Source organism: Citrus sinensis, chromosome 3, assembly GCF_022201045.2.
Source record: "Citrus sinensis cultivar Valencia sweet orange chromosome 3, DVS_A1.0, whole genome shotgun sequence".
NCBI classification, from domain to species: domain Eukaryota; kingdom Viridiplantae; phylum Streptophyta; class Magnoliopsida; order Sapindales; family Rutaceae; genus Citrus; species Citrus sinensis.
Genome location: NC_068558.1, coordinates 23,662,238 through 23,685,608, shown reverse-complemented (window position 1 = coordinate 23,685,608; position 23,371 = coordinate 23,662,238).

The window sequence follows — 23,371 nt, the reverse complement described above, 5'->3', positions numbered from 1 at the left end:
AAATTATGCAAGAAAACGAAGAGCTCGAAGAATTTTTGTTGCTTGTCATAAGTGTGCCAGAATGAGATGCGATAAAAAACCATGTTCTTTAGGAATGGTGTCTGGTAACAGGGAAGATAAGATTCAATTCATTAGGGATGGCTTGAATAAGGAGTTATTGGATGATATCATTTTGTCTCTTGAAACGCATCCTAGTGGATATGTACAAGGAATGATTCTCCAGTTATGGTCATTATTCCAGAAAGAGCATGCACGATATAGTCTCGGGAATCTGACTATAAACGACCATGTTTGCCAGTTTATAAGAAAACTGGATGGGAAGCCCATCCTCGACCTATAGAGGGCGTTCAAGCCGTTTCTGGACGTAAAACCAGAGGAAGATGTGAGCCACAGTCACAACTACCTGTAAATATCATTTTACTTCACTTTTGTTTTATTTCACTGTTGTTTTATCATTTGTATTATTATTTTTAATAATTTTATTTTATCACTGTTTGCTTTTTCTTTTTTACTATTTCCTTTTTGACTCTCGAGTCATGTGCTTTACACGTTAATTGACACAGACATACTACCCATACACAGCTGTGACCCACTGTCACCAAGATTCTTAAATATGATTTTTTGTTAAGCACTCACAAATTATTTTTGAGAAGTATCCCAATGGCAGCTACTCCCAATAAACAATTCAAGAACATTTGTGTGCTTTCTGGATTTAACTATGACAAACATAAAGAGTTCGTTGAGGCAGAGATAGATCTTGGTCGAAGCATAGCAGAGAGAAAATTACACTTGGTGTATGGAGGAGGTAATCGAGGGTTATCAAAATTGGTATTATAAGCTGCTTTTGTCAGAGGAAGCCAAGTGTTAGACATCATCCCAAGAGCCTTAAAACCTTTGGACAGTTTGTCTGACTCATCGACTGGAGAAGAGTTAGCCGTCTCAGGTATGCAAGAAAGAATAACTGAAATGCTTAATCATGCTGATGCTTTTATTTTCCTACTAGGAGATCTTGCAACTCTAGAGGCACTTCTCACATTAGCATCTTGGGCCCATCTACACATTCACCAGAAACCCATCGGTTTGCTAAATGTCAATAACTTTTATGATGGCTTCATCGCATTTCTTAAGAATACAATAAAAAACTATTTCATTCCTTCCACAACGAAAAAGTTTTTTAATTGTGCTCATACTGCTAATGAGCTACTTGATCTGTTACAAGCTTATAGATCGGAGCCAGACCCCTAGACCTTTGTGTTGGAGCGTCCAAATAATGATGGTAATAGCAGCTACAGTAAGAAGTACAAATTAGATTTAACTCTCCGCTTGTAAATATTTTCTTCTGTGTTATACCATCCAGGTGATGTCTTCTAAACTCTACTTCTTTACTTTAAAATATTGAGGACAATGTTTCGTTCTGGTTGGGGGGAGGGAATAATCGACAATTGTGGAATCATGGTTAAGTTTTTACTAATTTTTTTGTTGTAGAGACTAACCGTGGCTAACTTTTTGTGTTGAAGATGGCTGAATATAGAGTGTAGTGACTCTAGAAACACACATTCTTCGTTTGAAAAAAAAACAAAAAAAAAGAAAAAAAGAAAAAAAGAAAAAAAAAATTCCAGACATTTTCTTTTTCTTTATTAAGTTTTGACAATCATTTTTTTTAATTTCTCCTTTATAAATATACACTTTCAAATTTTTGGGTCGAAGATGGCTGAATATGGAGTGTAGTGCCTCTAGAAACGCATCTTCTAAGTTAAAAAAAAACTATTTTATTTTTCTATCATTTTAAGTGTAACTTTTCTAATTAGCCTTTCTGCATTATTTTTCACCTTTCTGCATGGATATTTTCTTTTCATGTTTAGAATAGGTTGGGGGGTAGACTGTGATTTAAAAAAAAAATGTGTGATTTTTTTTATATTGGATGACAAGATGACTTTCAAATTTTAGTATTTGTATTATCTTTGGTTTTAAGTGATGTTGTACTATGTTTGCTATTTTATATGTTGATGTCGGAGACAAATATGAGTTACTTGAAGGAATGCACATGTCATAATAAATACCAAGTGAGTTTTTGAGCCTTTCATTTTTCTTGGAGAGTAACCCCTTTTGCCTATTCTTCATACAGCTTAGCAGTTTACTATTTTATATACGATCTCCAGATTTCTTTTGATTCAACCCTCTAAAAAGAAAAAAAATTAAGATAAAAAAAGAAAAAAAAGAAAAAAAATGTGTGTTGCTACATCTTGAGGTCCATCTAACTAGTAGATATGAAAGATTATTTAGAGCCCTAAAAGATGATGGATATGCCATCTTTGACCCGTTTGAGCCTTTCTAACCATCCATTTTGTGAAAAATTCATGGTTAACCCTTTTGAGCCTTAAAAAAAAAAAAAATTTCTTTGTCAAACTTATCATCTTGACCCACTCCAATTTGGAGTATTACCCGATATCTTACAAGTTCCATCACCAATTTATGTTTGAGAAAAAAGTAAATAATTATTTTGTTCAGTGAATTTGTGCCAAACAAAAGAAAAAAAAATTGTTGTTTAAAAAAAAAGGAAAAAAAGAAAAAACCAATAATAGGTGAAATCCACCTTGTAATTTCCAAAAGATTTCTACTTTTTCTCAAACATATATTTTGTTTTTTCCTATTTTCCTTCATTTGTTAGTCATGTCCTTAGCCTACGTTACATCCTAATAAAAGTCCTTCCTGATTTTAGGGAGCTATAGTATGAAGTAGAAGCTAGTTATATGGGCTAAAAAGATGTAGTGATGCATAATAATAATAATAATAATAATAATAATAATAATAATAATAATAATAATAATAATAATAATAATAATAATAAATAAATAAATAAATAAATAAATCTGGTTGCTAGCATTTTGTTTGACTTAAAGATCGTATTATTTCTAAGCTGTGGACATATTTCTTTCATCTTAGTGAGAGTGTGTGATAATATTTCTTTATTATTTTCTCTCAATTTACCATTCATTGGAGTACTATTTTTATTGGGTTTAATTTCCAGTGAGATTTTGGGGTTTGACATGTCATTCTTGAAAGTAGCTGTGATAAAGTCTACTAGGCTGATTCATATGGATGGTTGATGTGGGTGTGACGTTTCTTTAGACTGGAGATAATACTTATACTTTTATTTGATTGCTATCATTAGTATGATTGAATCAACAAGAGTGCTTTTTAAAAAAAAAACATTTTGGATTTGAATTTTGTTTTCGCTTTATTTGCTAGGGACTAGCAATAAGCTGGTTGTGGGGTGTGTTGAGTGTTAGAAAGTGTATATTTATAAAGGGGAAAATCGTCATTTTACATTTCAAGTCTTACTAACACTTCTACTTTTATGTATTTTAGTCTCTTGTAATTTAATTATGTGTGCTTTATTTTAATTAAGTATTTTATGTATTTTAGAGGCATCATGGTCATTTTATAATGAACGAGAGTTCAGACAGCAAAACGGACATCACTTTTGAACTTAGGACAGTCGAAAACCTTAGGAGGAGCATAAAAAAAAATGACACTGTTCACATGTACGGTATTGTCCATGTTACTGTTCACGACACTGTTCACATATACGGATCGATGACGTGGCATTGACCGATGATGTGACATTGACTGATGAGGTGTCACGATCCTGTTGGACTAAAATTCTTATGTACTGTTGATCGGTGACGTGGCAACATGTTAGTGGACCAAAAATCGCGCGTACGGTACATGCATATACAAAAGATTATTTTCAACCTAACCGCGTCACTGTTCAAACTGCGTAGTCAAACCGCGTAGTCAAACCGCGTACTGTTGATTGATGACGTGGCGCAATCCTGAGCGTCCGAAATATTTTTAATCCGATAGCCATGATTTACTGAATGTATCTATAAAAAGGGGGCTTCCCCCCTAATTTGGCATCCCTGAATTCATTTTTGAGTTCAAATTTTTGTAATTCCTTCTCCATCTTGTATTTTCTACGTATTTTAATAAATTTCCATTTTGCCCCTAGTTCAATTATGAGTAACTAATTTTCTTTCACGTTTAGGTTGAAGGTGAAGTCTCAACATGTTCCATGGGCTTTATTTGGTAAATTTACTTTTTCTTCCCCTCTAATTTTTGTGGATGTTTTGACTTTTTGTCGACAAATAATAATAATCTTGTCTAGATACCGCCCTGTTTCACCGGCTCCCTAGTACAAGGTTATTATTATTTGGCACGATAAGCCCTTAGCACCATATTGATTAGAGTGTGGTTCATGAGGAGTGGAAATCCCCCTCATGATTGAATTATCATTAATAAGGAATATTTAGCCCATGATGCATGTTGATGCAGATCCAGATACCCAAACGCTTCAATTATAATAGTTTCCACTTTAATTTAATTCCGTCATTCCAATTTAAATTATAAGATAGTTTAAATCACTTTCACCACAAATCCAACCACCCATTTAGAAAAATTAATTCTACACACAATTAAAATCCATCTCCTCATGGGATCGACACTCGTCACCATTGATCAATTCTACAATAGATTCGTGCACTTGCGAGTTCAATAAAATTTGCACAACACAAGTATTGACACACATGAATATGTATCTCCATGCATGGACTTTGGCTGACATTTGTCAAAAGAAAAGTGCCACATACTCTCTCCAATTGACTTTAAGTTGCCTATATAAAGGCCAAGACCCCCTATTTGAAGGTAAGAAAAAAAGAGGGTAAAGAAATGTTGTCATTCTCTCTTTAGATTCTCCTTTTATAATCAAATTTGAAAGGCTAACTTGATCGTCGAAAGGTTATTGCTAGCAAATCCAACACCATTTGATAATTGTTTCTTTTTACAGAACAATTAACCACAAGGAGACATTGATTTGAGACACTCACCTCGAAGAAAAGTAACCTACAAAACTCAATTTAGAATAAAGTCCGAAACAAAAATCAATCACTGTACATTGAGCAAAAATTTGCATCAACAGTTGGCGCCATTTGTGGGGACTTGAACAAAAAGCCAAAATGGTTTATCTTGGGCGTCGATGGTAATTGCAACTACTCTGATCTTGTGGCCAATGATGAAAGTTTAATAGAGGCGGAGATCCATTTCCAATGAAAAAGATTCTGGGTTGAGTTGGGTAGTGAATCAACTGTTGCATTGCAATTTCCCCCTGCCAGTGAAAATTTAATCTTTCTACACAACATGAAAATTATAGTTATATAGCCTAACTCCTACGACAAAGGGATTGGTTGGCAAAAAATTATAAAATGCGTACAACTAATTTTGATTTCACTTGACTAAAGGAAAAACTATATTGTAACTATACTGGTGGCGAACAAGTGGCTTCATAGTTGAAATAGAGTGTCTTGACAAAATACTTATGAGCATGTCTCACAGAATCACCCAAATGGTGAGTCGTCGACAAAACGACAAGGGGTAATTCATTAAACTTTAACGACCTAGGTCCTTAGAAAAATTCTAAGTAAAATGCCCAAATGGCGAGTTGTCGACAAAACGCCAAGGCGTAATTCATCATACATTAATGACCTAGGTCAATTTTCACAAAAGTGACCTAGGTTCTTAGAGGAAATTTCTAAGTAAAACACCTAAAAGGCGAGACTTCAACAAAATGCCAGGGGCATAACATTAAAAAAACTAACCTAGATCCAATCTTACAAGAAAGACCTAAGTACTTAGAAAAATTTGTAAATAAAAAACTCAAAGAGTGATTTTTTGACAAAACGCGAAGGGTGTAACTTTAAGAAAATGACCTAGGTCAATTCTTACAAAAAAAAAAAAGACATAACTACATAGAAACAATTTCTAAGTAAAACGTAAAAGGGCGAGACTTCAACAAAACATCGAGGGCGTGACTTGAAAAAAAATGACCTAGGTCCTGAGAAGAAATTTCTAATTAAAGCCCCTGAAAGGCGAGTCTTCAACAAAACACCAAGGGCGTAACATTTAAAAAAAAGTGACCTAGGTCAATTCTTACAAGAAAGACATAAGTACTTAGAAAACATTTCTATGTAAAACACTTAAAGGGTGATTTTTCAACAAAACGCCGAGGGCATGACTTTAATGTACTCGCAAGCGCACGAATCTATTGTAGTATAGATCAATGGTGACGAGTGTCGATCCCACGAGGAGGTGGATTTTAATTATATGTAGAATTAATTTTGTAAATGGGTGGTTGAAATTGTGGTGGAAGTGATTTAAATTATCCTAAAATTGGAATTGAGATTTTAAAATTGGAATTGCAATGGCGAGAATAAATTGAAGCGAAAATCTATTAAATTGACGTACTTGGGTATCTGGATCCGTATCAACATGCATCATGGGCTAAATAATCCGTATTCATGCCAATTAAATCATGAGGGGGGAATCCACACCTCATGAACCACGCTCTAATCAATATGGTGCTAAGGGCTTATCGTGCCAAATAATAATAACCTTGTACTAGAGGGCCGGTGAAACCAAGGCGGTACTAGACAAGATTAGTATTATTTGTCGACGAGAAGTCAAAACATCCACAAAAATTAGAGGGGAAGAGAAAATAAATTTACCAAATTAAGCCCATAACACATGTTGAGACTTCACCTTCAACCCAAGCTTGAAAGAAAATTAGCCACTCATAATTGAACTAGGGGCAAAATGGGAATTTATTAAAATACGAAGAAAATACAAGATGGAGAAGGAATTACAGAAAACAGAGTCCAAAAATGGATTCAGAGATATCAAATTAGGGGGGAGAGGCCCCTTTTTTATAGATACATGGAGTAAATCATGGCCATCGGATTAAAAACAGTTTGGACGCTCAGGATTGCGCCACGTCATCAGTCAACAGTCCACGGTTTGACCACGCGGATGAACAGTAACACGGTTTGACCCAGATGAACAGTAACGCGGTTTGGTTGAAAATAATCCTGTGTGATGCATGCACCGTACGCGAGATTTTTCGTCCACTGATATGCTGTCACGTCACCATGAACAGTACATAAGAATTTTAGTCCAACAGGATCGTGACACCTCATCAGTCAATGCCACATTATCGGTCAATGCCACGTCATCGATCCGTCTATGTGAACAGTGTCGTGAACAGTAACGTATACAGTCCCGTATACGTGAATAGTACCGTACATGTGAATAGTGTCATTTTTCCTTTTATGCTCCTCCTAAGGTTTTCGACCGTCCTGAGTTCAAAAGTGATGTCCGTTTTGCCATCTGATCTCTCGTTTATTGTGAAATGACTATGATGTCCCTAAAATACATAAAATACTTAATTAAAATAAAACACACGTAATTAAATCACAAGAATGTTAAATACATAAAAGTAAGGGTTGTTAGTAAGACTTGAAATGTAAAATGACGGTTTTCTCCTTTATAAATATGCATTTTCTAACACTCAACACACCCCCCCAACCAGCTTATTGCTAGTCCCTAGCAAATGAAGCGAAAATAAAATTCAAATTCAAAATGATTTTTTTTTTAAATTTAGAAACACTAGTGTTTATTCAATCAGATTAATGATAGCAATCAAATAAAAGTATTAGCATTATCTCCAGTCTAAAGTAACATCACACCCACATCAACCATCCACATGAATCAACCCAGTAGACGTTGTTATAGCTACTTTCAAGAATGACATGTCAAACCCCAAAATCTCACTGGAAGTAGTGACACTCTTACAAAGAAATTAAACCCAATAAAAATAGTCACTCCAATGAATGGTAATTGAGAGAAAATAATGAAGAAGTGATATCACATGCTCTCACCAAGATGAAATAAATATGCCCTCAGCTTAAAAATAATACGATCTCAAGTCAAATAAAAACTGTTAGTCAACCCAATTTATTTATTTATTTTTTTATATGCACCACTACATCTTTTTAGCCCATATAACTAGCTTCTACTTCAGATTATAGTTCCTTAAAATCAGGAAGGACTTTTATTAGGATGTAACGTAGGCTAGGGACATGGTTAACAAAGAAAGGAAATAGAGAAAACAAAGTGTATGTTTGAGAAAAATGCAGAGAAATTTTTTTTTTTTTTAGAAGTTGCAAGGTGGATTTCACCTATTATTGTTATTTTTATTCTTTTGAAACAACAACTTTTGTTTTTTTTTATTTTTTTATTTTTTGGCATAACTTCACTGAACAACATAATTATTTACATTTTCTCAAACATAAATAGGTGATGGAACTTATAAGACATCGGGTAATACTCCAAATCGGAGTGGGTCAAGATGATAAGTTAACAAAGAAAAGGTTTTTTTTTTTTTAAAGGCTCAAAAGGGTTAACTATGGATATTTAATGAAAGGGATGGATAGAAAGGCTCAAACGGATCAAAGATGGCCTTTCCATCGTCTTTTAGGGCTCTAAATAATCATCCATATCTACTAGTCAGATGGGCCTCCCAATGTAGCAACACACTTTTTTTTTTATTATTTAAAATTTTTTTTTTAAGGGTTAACTCAAAAGCAATTTAGAGATCGTGTATACAATAATAAACTGTTAAGCTGTATAAAGAATGGGCAAAATGGTTACTCTCCAAGAAAAATGATAGGCTCAAAAACTCACTTGGTACTTATTATGACATGTTCATTCCTTCAAGCAACTCACATTTGTCTCCGACATCAACATGTAAAGTAGCAAACATAGCGTAACATCACTTAAGACCAAAGATAATACAAATACTAAAATTTGAAATTAATCATGTCATCCAATGTTAAAACAAATCACACAATTTTTTTTTTAAACAACATTCTACCCCCCAACCTATTCTAAGCATGAAAGGAAAATATACATGCAGAAATGTGAAAATGATGTAGAAAAACTAATTAGAAAAGTTACACTTAAAATGATAGAAAAAGAAAATGGTTTTTTATTTATTTATTTTTTTTAACTAAGAAGATGCGTTTCTAGAGGCACTACACTCCATATTCAGCCATCTTCGACTCAAAAGTTGGAAAATGTATATTTATAGAGGAGAAATTAAAAAGAAGAAGAAAAATGAACATAAAAACTTAATAAAGAGAAAAAAAATGTCTAAAATTTTTTTTTGTTTAATTTTTAAAATTTGTTTTTTTAAACAATGAAGATGCGTTTCTAGAGTCACTACACTCCATATTCAGCCATTTTTGTTTAATTTTTTAATTTTTTTTTTAAACAATGAAGATGCGTTTCTAGAGTCACTACACTCCATATTCAGCCATCTTCAACACAAAACGTTAGCAACAGTTAGTTTCTACAACAAAAAATTAGTAAAAACTTAACCAAGATTCCACAATTGTCGATTATTCCCTCCCCCCAACTAGAATGAAACATTGTCCTCAATGTTTGAAATGAAAGAAGTAGAGTTTAGAAGACATTACCTGGGTGGTGCAACATAGAAAACAATATTTACAAGCGGAGAGTTAAATCTAATTTGTACTTCTTACTGCGGCTACTGTTACCATTATTATTTGGACGCTCCAACACAAAGGTCCAGGGGTCTGGCTCCGGTCTATAAGCTTGTAACAGATCAAGTAGCTCATTAGCAGTGTGGGCACAAATAAAGAGTTTTTTCACATTAGCGGGAATGAAATAGTTTTTTATTGCATGGTTAAGAAATGCGATAAAGCTATCATAAAAGTTATTGACATTAACAAACCGATGGGTTTCTGGTGGATGTGCAGATGGGCCTAAGATGCTAGTGTGATAAGTGCCTCTAGTGTTGCAAGATCTCCTGGAAGGAAAATAAAAGCATCAGCATGATTAAGCATTTCAGTTATTCTTTCTTGCATACCTGAGACGACTAACTCTTCTCCAGTTGATGAGTTAGACGAACTGCCCAATAGTTTTAGGACTCTTGGGATGATGCCTAACACTTGACTTCCTCTGATAAAAGCTGCTTCTGAGACCATTTTTGATAACCCTCGGTTACCTCCTCCATACACCAAGTGTAATTTTCTCTCTGCCATACTACGACCAAGATCGATGGCTACCTCAACGAACTCTTTATGTTTGCCATAGGTAAATCCAGAAAGCACACAAATGTTCTTGAATTGTCTATTGGGAGTAGCTGCCATTGTGGTACTTCGCAAAAACAATTTGTGAGTGCTTGACAAAGAAAATCACATTTAAGAGTCTTGGTGATAGTGGGTCACAGTTGTGTATGAGGTAACATGTCAGTGTCAAATAACGCGTAAAGCACGTGGCTCGCGAGTCAAAAAGAAAATAGCAAAAAGGAAAAAGCAAACAGTAATAAAATTATTAAAGACAATAATGCAAACAATAAGACAATAGTGAAATAAAAAAACAATAAAGTAAAAGGATATTTACAGGTAGTTGCGACTGTGGCTTACATCTTCCTCTGGTTTTACGTCTAGAAACGGCTTGAACGCCCTCTATGGGTCGAGGATGGGCTTCCTATCCAGTTTTTTTATAAACTGGCAAACAGGGTCGTTTATAATCAGATTCCCGAGACTATATCGTGCATGCTCTTTCTGGAATAATGGCCATAACTGGAGAATCGCTCCTTGCACATATCCACTGGGATGCGTTTCAAGAGACAAAAGGATATCATCCAATGACTCCTTATTCAAGCCATCCCTAATGAATTAAATCTTATCTTCCCTGTTATCAGACACCATTCTTAAAGAACATGGGTTTTTATTGCAACTCATTCTGGCACACTTATGACAAGCAACAGAAATTCTTCGAGCTTGTCGTTTTCTTGCATAATTTCCTTTACCACAACCAGGCATGAATGCAATAAATTTTAGAGGTAACTCACCTGCCGATCGTACTTTAGCCTCGATTAACCAACGGATGTCAGTAGATATGTTATTCCTCATGAGTAATCGCATGTGTTCGGACCGAGCTTTATAGATCGTAAGGAGGGCATTATGAGGAAGTGAAGGGAATCGCTTGTGAAGCTTCGCTAGAATCACATTTCTGTCCATACTTTCGCCTCAGAATATCAGTTATTATGGGAAACTGAAGTAACCGACTTGATTGTCACGGAGTACCGTTATCCGCCACTTCACCGGGGTAACAAACTAAAGCACACAAATAGAAAAACAAATTAAAACACACAAAGAAAATTAAAATCGTCCTCTTATTGAATTTACCTCAAGCTCCAACTGGATGTCGTAAACACTTCTCTCAATGTCTCTGAGTTGGCGTTCTAAACCCTCAACATAGGCTACTAACTCTGGTGGTTGTAGAGCCCAAATGCGTTGTGTTTTACAAAATTGAATCTGCCTTTTGAGATGAGTTTTGACACGTTGAAGTGGTTTAAGAATGTTCAGGAGGAACGGTCTAAGTATGAGACTTATGATTAAAAATGATAAGAGAAAACTTAATGGTAAAATAAACACACTTATGCAAAAACAATTTCAATTAGCAAAAGAATAATACTAAAAAGAAAGAAAGAAAAATCAAATCAACGAAAAGAAAAAAAAAATCAATTCAAATTTAGTGGGTCACTCAAATTTATTTATGTGTCTTCTTCATGTGGTTGGTACTCTAGATATGGCTTTAATCTTTGACCATTAACTTTAAACGTGACACCGTTCTTTGGGTCCTTAATTTCAATTGCCCCATGTGGAAAAACAGTATGAACAATAAATGGGCCAGACCAACGAGAGCGTAACTTACCTGGGAATAGGTGCAAGCGAGAATTGAATAAAAGCACTTTCTGACCTGGAGTGAACGATTTTCTCATAATTTGCTTATCATGGAAGACTTTCATTCGTTGCTTGTAAATCTTGGCATTTTCGTATGCATCATTGCAAATTTCTTCAAGTTCTGCCAGCTGTAATCTTCTTTCGGAGCTAGCTTGCTGCATGTCAAAATTGAATTTCTTGATGGCCCAATATGCACGATGCTCGAGTTCCACAGGTAGGTGGCAAGCTTTTCCACACACTAGCTTGTAGGGTGACATCCCAATCGGGGTCTTGAAAGCCGTTCTATATGCCCATAAGGCATCATCAAGTCTTAATGACCAATCTTTTCTGTCCGGCCTCACCGTCTTTTCTAATATGTGCTTTATTTCTCGATTGGAGATCTCAACTTGGCCACTGGTTTGCGGATGATACGGGGTCGCCACTTTGTGTGTGATTGAATACTTTGTCAAAAGAGCTTTGAATGCTTTGTTACAAAAGTGGGCACCACCATCACTGATTATTGCTCGAGGGAATCCAAAGCGTGAAACAATGTTGCTTTTAAAAAATCCTATCACCACCTTGTGATCATTGGTTCTGCATGGAATTGCTTCTACCCATTTTGATACGTAGTCAACAGCAACCAATATGTATTGGTGGCCAAAAGAAGAGGGAAATGGTCTCATAAAGTCGATACCCCATACGTCAAAAATCTTAACCACTAAAATTGGATTTAGTGGCATCATGTTCCTTCGTGTAATGCTTCCCATTCGTTGACACCTATCACATGAAGAACAAAAAGTGTAAGCGTCTCGAAATATAGTTGGCCAATAGAAACCACATTGTAAAACTTTAGTTGCTGTTTTCTTAGCACTGAAATGGCCTCCACAAGCTTGTTCATGGCAGAATGAAAGAATATTCTGAATTTCACTTTCTGGGACACATCGTCTAACAATTTGATCTGCACAATACTTGAACAAATACGGGTCATCCCAAAAGAAATTCTTTATTTCTGCAAAGAATTTAGCCTTGTCTTGCTTGATCCAATGCTCTGGAAGTTTACCTGTAACAAGATAATTAACTATATTAGCATACCAAGGTAATACTTCCACACTCATTAATTGTTCATCTGTAAATGACTCATTTAATGGTAATGGCTCTGTAATTGTGTCAAAATGGAGACGAGAGAGGTGGTCCGCCACAACATTTTCTGTCCCTTTCTTATCTTTGAATTCCAAGTCAAATTCCTGCAAAAGTAACACCCAACGAATTAGTCTAGCTTTTGCATCTTTCTTTGTGAAAAGATATTTAAGAGCAACATGATCTGTGAATATAATTATTTTACAACCAATGAGATAAGATCGAAATTTTTCCAATGCAAACACTACTGCTAGCATTTCTTTCTCAGTAGTTGAATAGTTCAACTTTGTATCATTCAATGTCATACTAGCATAGTAAATAACATGAGGAATTTGATCAACCCTTTGTCCTAATACTGCTCCTACTGCATAATCAGATGCATCACACATTAGCTCAAATGGTAAGCTCCAGTTTGGGGGCTGAGTGATGGGTGATGATGTCAACAAATGCTTTAATTTTTCAAACGCAACAACACATGAATCATCAAAGACAAAAGGTACATCCCTAGCAAGTAGATTGCATAAGGGTCTAGAAACTTTGCTAAAATCTTTAATGAAACGTCTATAAAAACCAGCATGCCCAAGGAAAGATCTTACTTCTCTGACTGTTTTAGGTGGAGGAAGATTAGAAATGAAGTCCACCTTGGCTTTGTCAACCTCAATACCTTTGCTCGAAATGATGTGACCGAGAACAATACCTTGTTTTACCATAAAATGGCACTTCTCCCAATTCAAGACCAAGTTCTTCTCGATACAGCTCTGCAGAACTAGTGTTAGATGATGTAAACATTGATCAAACGAGTCACCAAAGACAGAAAAGTCATCCATAAAGACTTCAAGAAATCGTTCAACCATATCAGAAAAAATGCTTAGCATGCATCGTTGAAATGTAGCAGGTGCATTACATAATCCAAATGGCATTCTCCTATATGCAAATGTGCCAAAAGGGCAAGTGAAAGTAGTTTTCTCTTGATCTTTTGGTGCTATGGGAATCTGATTATATCCTGAGTAGCCATCTAGAAAGCAATAAAATTCATGGCCTACTAATCTATCAAGCATTTGATCAATAAATGGTAAAGGAAAATGGTCTTTACGTGTGACAGAATTCAACTTTCTATAATCAATGCATACATGCTATCCTGTAGTCACTCTAGTGGGTATCAATTCATTATCAGCATTGGTAACTACTGTGACTCCTGACTTTTTAGGGACAACTTGTACAGGACTGACCCATGAACTATCAGAAATGAGGTAAATGATACCAGCATCTAATAGCTTAAGAACTTTTGTTCTAACAACTTCTTTCATATTAGGATTTAACCGACGTTGCATTTCCCTAGTAGATTTAGCATTTTCATCAAGGTGAATGTAATGCATGCAATCTACTGGGTTTATACCTTTTATGTCTGCTATGGTCCATCCTAATGCCCCTTTATGATCTTTTAAAATATCCAACAACTTACCTTTTTGTTCATCATTTAGGGATGATGATATGATTACCGGTAGAGTACTTTCTTCTCCCAAAAATGCATATTCCAATGTGTTAGGTAATGGTTTGAGCTCAAGTTTCGGTGGTGATTCTGATGATGGGATGAGTTTCTTCTCTGATGGTGCTAGTTGTTTAACTCTTGACTTCCATTGATTGGTGTCCATAGATGGTGCTGAGTCAAGTAAGGCGTTGACCTCTTCGACCGATCTATCAATATCAAAATCAAAACCAAAGTGAGTTAAGCATGTCTGTAAAGGATCATCACTAAGGTTTGAAAGAAAAGTGTCATCAACTATTGTTTCAATTAAATCCACATCAACAATTCCATCATCTGCATTGTGAGGTTGTTTGGCAATGTTGAAGATGTTCAGCTCCATAGTCATGTTGCCGAAGGACAACTGCATATTTCCGGTCCTGCATTAAATGTGAGCATCCGCAGTTGCCAAGAAAGGTCGGCCTAGAATAATGGGGATGTGCTTCCTTGAATCCTGTATTGGTTGAGTGTCAATTACAATGAAATCAACAGGAAAATAAAATTTGTCTACCTGGATAAGCACGTCCTCCACAATACCACGAGATATTTTCGTGGACCGATCTGCAAGCTGTAACACCACTGGAGTTGGGTGTAATTCTCCCAGTCCAAGTTTCACGAATACAGAGTAAGGCAAAAGATTTACACTAGCTCCTAAATCCAACAAAGCATTCTCAATTGTGTGGTTCCCTATACTACATGAGATAGTGGGGGAGCCTGAGTCTTTGCATTTTAAAGGAATTTTATGTTGGAGTATAGAACTAATGTTTTCTGTTAAAAATGCCTTCTTTTGAACATGCATATTTCTCTTTTTAGTACAAAGGTCTTTAAGAAACTTGGCATAAGATGGAACTTGTTTAATAGCATCAAGCAAAGGGATGTTAACACTTACCTGTTTGAAGATTTCAAGAATCTCATCTGTGAATTTTCCCTTTTTTCCTTTCGCTAACCTCTGAGGAAATGGAGCTTTCAGAACGTATTCTCGTGGGTTGGTTTCTTCTTTCTCCTCCGGTGATAATTCCTCAACATTCACAGGTACAATTTGATTTTCTTTTGTCACCGGCATCTCCACTTTGTTGTCGACTTCTTTTCATTTTTGCAAGGTCATTACTGCTTTGACTTCTTCATGCTGCTGTGGTGAACTGGTACTTGCTTCATGCACTCCTTTAGGGTTAGGCACTGGTTGACTTGGAAATTTGCATTTCTTAACAGTCATTGCCAAGGTCTGAACTGAAGAAGCAAGTTGTCCCACCATCTTCTCGAGGCTTGAAACTGATTGGGCTTGTGAGTTGAAGCCTGCTCTCAATTCATTTCGTAGTCCATCAATGGTGCGGTTCTGTTGCTCAATCGTGGAGTGAGTAACATTCCTGAAATTCTGGAATGCATCCTCCCATGGTCTAGGTTGAGAGTGGTTCTGGTTCTGATTGTATGGTCTAAATGGTGGCTGAGAGGCTTGAGGATTTTGTGGAATTGGTGGAGCTGGAGCTGCTGGTCCGTTCTGTTGGAATCCTTGAGACCATGAAAAATTGGGGTGGTCTCTCCATCCAGGGTTATATGTGTTGGAGTATGGGTTGTAATTCGATGGTTTTCTCATTACACCTATGGCATTGGCTTGATCTGAGTATGAGTCATGGTCATGTGGCTCTATTGATTTAGCAGTCGATAATGATGCTATTTGTCGAGAGAGACCTTCAATTATCGCTTTGACTTCTTTAATTTCTGAACTTGATTCGCCAATGTGAACCTCATTTACTCCCTTAATTCTTCTAGTATTCCTGAGTGATCGACTCCGTTGTTGGGAATTATCTGCTTGTCGCTGGAAGAATTCCCAAATCTCTGATGCACTTTTTGACATTAGCTCTCCTCCACTTGTTGCCATTAGCCATTCTTGCACATTCGGTAGTAGTCCCTCCAAAAAGTATTAGCATTGGTGCCATTTCTCGTACCCATGATGTGGACACTTCAAGAGTAGCCCATTGAATCGCTCCCACGTTTCGAAAAATTGCTCGTCCTCTCTCTGGGTAAACTCTGAGATTTCCCTGCGAATAGCATTGGTTTTATGTACTGGGAAATATTTATTCAAAAATTTAGTTACCATTTGTTCCCATGATGTGATGCTATTAGCAGGTAAAGTGTTTAACCATGAACGAGCTCTATCCTTTAAAGAAAATGGGAATAATCTAAGTTTAACATCATCGTCTGAAAAATTCTCGTATTTAAACGTTTGACAAATAGCATGAAAATCATTCAGATGATTATATGGGTCCTCATTTTCTAGGCCATAAAATGTGGGGAGACAATTTAGCACACTAGGTTTTAGTTCAAAGCTCCTAGCAGCTACATTTGGGTATCTTATGCATGATGTGCTCAAATTAGCTAAAGGACTGAAGTAGTCCCTAAATGGCCTCTCCTGTGGTTGCAAATCCATTTTATTTTTAATTTGTTTGTGTGTGCGAAGTATTTTTTCTAATTCAAGGTCTATAGGTTCAAGATTAGGTAATAATGACCTACGACCATGCGTGCAAAACAAATAAAATAAAAATAAAGATGGGAACAAAACAAATAAAAATAAAGAAGAGGGAGAAATTACGATACTAACCTTATTGCGCTATTAAAACCTTTCTATAAAAATACACAAAAATAAATACGTGAAAGAAATTAACTAAAAATTAAATTACTTAAAATAAAATAAAAAAAAATTACAAAGAAAAATAAATTGAAAATTAAATTACAGGATTTTAAAGAAGAGAAAAAGAAAAAAATACTAACCTTTAAATGTAGATTCATTTTTTTTAATAATAAAAAAAATACAAGAAAACAAATAAAAGAAATTATTCACAAAAAATTAATTTTACGAATTAAAATTACTTACCTCCCCGGCAACGGTGACAAAAACTTATTGTGCAAATTTTAATGTACTCGCAAGCGTACGAATCTATTGTAGTATAGATCAATGGTGACGAGTGTCGATCCCACGAGAAGGTGGATTTTAATTATATGTAGAATTAATTTTGTAAATGGGTGGTTGAAATTGTGGTGGAAGTGATTTAAATTATCCTAAAATTGGAATTGAGATTTTAAAATTGGAATTGCAATGGCGAGAATAAATTGAAGCGAAAATCTATTCAATTGACGTACTTGGTTATCTGGATCCGTATCAACATGCATCATGGGCTAAATAATCCGTATTCATGCCAATTAAATCATGAGGGGGGAATCCACACCTCATGAACCACGCTCTAATCAATATGGTGCTAAGGGCTTATCGTGCCAAATAATAATAACCTTGTACTAGAGGGCCGGTGAAACCAAGGCGGTACTAGACAAGATTAGTATTATTTGTCGACGAGAAGTCAAAACATCCACAAAAATTAGAGGGGAAGAGAAAATAAATTTACCAAATTAAGCCCATAACACATGTTGAGACTTCACCTTCAACCCAAGCTTGAAAGAAAATTAGCCACTCATAATTGAACTAGGGGCAAAATGAGAATTTATTAAAATACGAAGAAAATACAAGATGGAGAAGGAATTACAGAAAACAGAGTCCAAAAATGGATTCAGAGATATCAAATTAGGGGGGAGAGGCCCCTTTTTTATAGATACATGGAGTAAATCATGGCCATCGGATTAAAAACAGTTTGGACGCTCAGGATTGCGCCACGTCATCAGTCAACAGTCCACGGTTTGACCACGCGGATGAACAGTAACACGGTTTGACCCAGATGAACAGTAACGCGGTTTGGTTGAAAATAATCCTGTGTGATGCATGCACCGTACGCAAGATTTTTCGTCCACTGATATGCTGCCACGTCACCATGAACAGTACATAAGAATTTTAGTCCAACAGGATCGTGACACCTCATCAGTCAATGCCACATCATCGGTCAATGCCACGTCATCGATCTGTCTATGTGAACAGTGCCGTGAACAGTAACGTATACAGTACCGTATACGTGAATAGTACCGTACATATAAATAGTGTCATTTTTCCTTTTATGCTCCTCCTAAGGTTTTCGACCGTCCTGAGTTCAAAAGTGATGTCCGTTTTGCCATCTGATCTCTCGTTTATTGTGAAATGACTATGATGCCCCTAAAATACATAAAATACTTAATTAAAATAAAACACACGTAATTAAATCACAAGAATGTTAAATACATAAAAGTAAGGGTTGTTAGTAAGACTTGAAATGTAAAATGACGGTTTTCTCCTTTATAAATATGCATTTTCTAACACTCAACACATGTCTTGAAAAAAAAAATGACCTAGGTCAATTTTCATAAAAATAACCTAGGTCCTTAGAAGAAATTTCTAATTAAAGCACTGAAAAGTTGAGTCTTCGACAAAACGTCGAGAGCATAACTTAATACAAATGACCTAAGTCAATTCTTACAAAAAATTTCTAATAAAAAAGCCCCAAGGGCGAGACTTCAACAAAACACCAAGGGTATAACTTAAAAAAAAAAAAGAGTGACCGAGGTCAATTCTTACAAAAAAGACCTAAGTACTTCGAAAAAATTTCTAAGTAAAATGCCTAAAGGTGAGACTTCAACAAAACACCGGGGATGTAACTTTAATAAAAGTGACCTAGGTCAATTCTTATAGGAAAGACCCACGTACTTAGAAAAAATTTCTGAATAAAATGTCCAAAAGGAGATTTTTCGACAAAACCCCAAGGGCGTGACTTGAAAAAAAAAATGACAGGTCAATTTTCATAAAAATGACAGGTCAATTTTCATAAAAATGACCTAGGTCCTTAGAAACAATTTCTAAATAAAGTACCCAAAATATGAGTCTTCGACAAAATGTTGAGGGCGTAACTTAAAAAAAAAATGACCTAGGTCAATTCTTACAAAAAAAGACCTAAGTACTTAGAAACAATTACTAAGTAAAACGCCCAAAGGGCGAGACTTCAACAAAATGCCGAGGGCGTAACTTAAAACAAAAAGAAGTGATCTAGGTCATTTCTTATAAAAAGTCCTAGGTACTTAGAAAAAATTTCTAAGTAAGACACTCAAAAGTGAGTCTTCGACAAAACGCCAAGGGCGTAACATTAAAAAACAAGTGACCTAGGTCAATTCTTACATGAAAAACCTAAGTACTTAGAATTTTTTTTTATGTAAAATGTCCAAAGGGCGATTTTTCCACAAAACATCGAGGGTGTGACGTCAAAAAAAAAATGACCTAGGTCAATTTTCACAAAAATGACCTAGATACTTTGAAAAACTTTCTAAGTAAAACGCCCAAAGGGCGAGTCTTAGAGACCTAGGTCCAAATACTTAGAATTAATTTTTGAAGGAAAGTACCTATGGGCGAATTATGATAAAAGCGACCTAGGTTCAATTACTTAGTATTAATTTTCTACGGAAAGTACCTATAGGCGGATTATTATAAAAAGAGACCTAGGTCCAAATACTTAAAATTAATTTTCTAAGGAAAATGCCTGTGGACAGATTATAATAAAGAGACCTACGTCAAATTACTTAGAATTAATATTAATCTTCTAAAGAAACCACCTATGGCCGAATTATTAAAAAAAAAAGACTTAGGTCCCCTTTTTTAAGGAATGACCTAGGTCTAACTACTTAGAATTAATTTCCTAAGAAAAAAGCCTACTGGCAGATTATGATAAAAGACAACTAGGTCCTTTCTATTAAAAAGAGGCTTAGGTCCTTTCTTTTAAAAAGAAATCTAAGCCTATTTACTTAGAATCAATTTTCTAAGGAAAATGCCTATGGGCGGATTATAATAAAGAGACCTATATCTAATTACTTAAAATTAATCTTTAAAAGGAAACCACCTATGGGTGAATTATAATAAAAAGACCTAGGGCATTTCTTTCAAAGAATTACCTAGGTCTAAATACATAGAATTAGTTTTTTAAGGAAGACTAAAATATTAACTAGGCAACCCAAGAGGGAGGTGAATTGGGTTTCTAAAAAATTTAAGAAACTAAGAAACTAAATGCAAATTAAACAAAGCAATCAAATTTGAAACGAACAAGTTAATGTGCAACAAAAAATAAAGAGATAGAGTAAGAGAGAGCAAACACATGATTTTTATGTGGTTTCAACCAATCGTGCCTACGTACACGCCTCTAAGCTCACCGGGCTTGAGGATTCCACTAAGCAAGCCTCCAAAGCTTCAATAACTCTTACAATTGACTTCCAAGGTGTCAATAGACCTTTACAATAAGAGGTTATCCTCAATCTCTTAACCCAAGTGTATCCCAACACTTACAATCACTCAAAAATAAAGATTACAAATAAATTTTCTCTGACACAATGTGTTTGATTACAAATGATAGCTCAATGTGTGAATAAATGAAAACAAAAACAAGTTTGAAGCTTAATAATAGTTATATACTGAATAGCAAGCTCAATGATAACGGTTGGATCACTTGTTTGAATTTAGCTGAGCCATTTATAGTTGAAGTTGAAAACTAGCCGTTATTGACTTTCTGTACCAAATTAGATCGCCCTTAGTCACTTGTCAGATCACCATTTTGACTGGAGCAAGTGATCGTTGTGCTATAATTTCAAATAGTCGGATCACTGTTTTTAAGAAGTCGGATTATTGTTATCGCTCTTGAATCCTGTCCAAAAGTATCGATTATTAGTTTGACATAAACGGTTTACCGTTTTATTATTTATGGAAAGCATAATTATTGATTACTACTCAAAATACACTTTCCTATCCATGTAAGGTTTAGGGTTATATCTCTAAATAAAGGCTCTTATTTAGCTTATTTTTTCTCATTCTTCTCATCCTAACAGCAGCTTTTATCTGCAGAACTTCTCTACTTTAGTTATTTTTCAGTTCTACATCATGATTTTCATAAGATTATGTTCTATAAAGAAGAGATCAAATATGCATGTTGAACAAACAAGGTGTTCTTAGTGATTCCAATGTCTATAAATCTAATCTAATTAATATGTTGCATGATGCTCATGATGTAGAGAAGGATGACAACTCGTGGCCTATGACAGAAGCTACATCAAAATTGATTATCAATCAAGAATGTGGTACTCATTCTGATTGCACTAATTCATGCAACCATCTTGTTGAATCTAATGATGACAATGTTGGCTCAGTTGAAGAAGATCCTAGTAAAGCCAATTCAGATGAGCATGTCCCAAAGTATCCAATTCATCAAAATGACAGCCACTCAATCTTTGTGTATGTTTTACCTTGTGCTTAGAGTAAAACGTACTATATTCGTCTTTCTAGTGATGGTCTTTGTTTCTTGCTAACAAGAAAAATTCATTTTGAACGTAGTACTGCTATTTCTAAGTGTATTTGTTTAGAAATTGAACCATCCATTAATACCCATGGTTTGGATAGCACCATTAAAAATATCTCTTGATATGTGCTTAGTTTAGTTTGGGAATTCTATGTCGATTTAAATGGGATTATTGCAGATGAAACTAAGCTTGGTTTTCTCCATAAAATTTATGTGAGAGGGCATATTTTTGAGTTTTTTATTTTTTAATTGATAACTCTATGAAATAAGGAAAATTCATTCTGAACGTAGTATTGCTATTTCTAAGTGTATTTGTTTAGAAATTGAACCATCCATTAATACACATGGTTTGGATAGCACCATTAAGAATTTCTCTTGATATGTGCTTAGTTTAGTTTGGGAATTCTATGTCGATTTAAATGGGATTATTGCAGATGAAACTAAGCTTGGTTTTCTCCATAAAATTTATGTGAGAGGGCATATTTTTGAGTTTTTTATTTTTTAATTGATAACTCTATGAAATAAGAGTTATCATGACACTTTTAGACTCAAACCAATATAACTTAGAGTAAATGGTGTGTTTTTATTGCATTTTTAGTTACATTTTGCATGAGCATACATTTAAGTTTATTTTTAATGAATTAATTTTATTTTAGATCAATTTGTGCTCAGATTATGTCGTGATTGTAAGTGATCAAAAAGCTCAAGTTTTATGGATGAAATACTGTTGCAGCAGACTTGCAGAGATGACAAAAAAACTTGGCTGCATAGGAATTAAAACAAGTCTAGAACCATAAAGATGTTGTAGCCGTTGCTCCAGCAACCTTGTTGCAATGACATGCTAGATTTCACACGCAATAACTAAAAGATTGGGATCCAAGGTTTCCAAAAATGGAAGAAACATGGGGGAGTCAACACTCAAGGAAAAATAACAGAGAAAAATAGAAAAAAACATAAATTAAGAGAGATTTAAGGGCTGAACAGAGAATTCACAGAGAATAAGAATGAGAGATTGCAAGATTAAGTGGATTTCAACTCTTTATCTTATTTTCTTGCTTTCTATTTATTTATGGGGATGTATTTGATGGCTAAAATGATTCTATTTATTGTTTTATTGCAAATCATGAACTAAACATTATTGTGGTTAAGTGATACACAATCTTAATGGTTATTTGACTGATATGTGTGTGTTGCTCTGTATTTGCTATAGCATTTTGTCTTGATTTTACTTATTGCAATTCCCTATTTCGACTGATCACCCATTTAGTGGATACTAGCCAAGAAAAAGTCTCAAAAAGGTCCGACTTAGGGGAACAAATTAAGACAATACTTGGTTTCAGATTGGGTTTCCTAAGTTGAGTTAATCTCGATTTGAATAGGGCGATACTTGATCTAAAATTAGTGAAGAACTAGACATAGAGATTCACCTTGTAGGCTAATTTAAACCTAGAATGTGTAATGTTATATCCAATGTTAGCGTAACAATTGGTCACTATTATGTTGCATTTAGATCTTAGATATCCAACAAGCGATAATTGAGGATGCATGAGGGATTTTGCCTAGTATTGTAGTAGATGCTGTAGTAACAGAATCTTAATTAGAAAAATAGTAAATACTATTAAGTGAGTTTAATCACTCAACTACTGTATTCCCATTAAGTTTGTCCTTGTATTTGGTTTGAGAGTTTTCCTTATTATATTTTGTTGTTTGCATTTTTAATTTAGTTAGTTCATTAGTTTCATTAATTATTTTATTTTATTTTAATTTAGTTGGAAATTGCATTGTTTAGATTGCTGTAGTAAATTTAATAACATCAATCCCTGTAG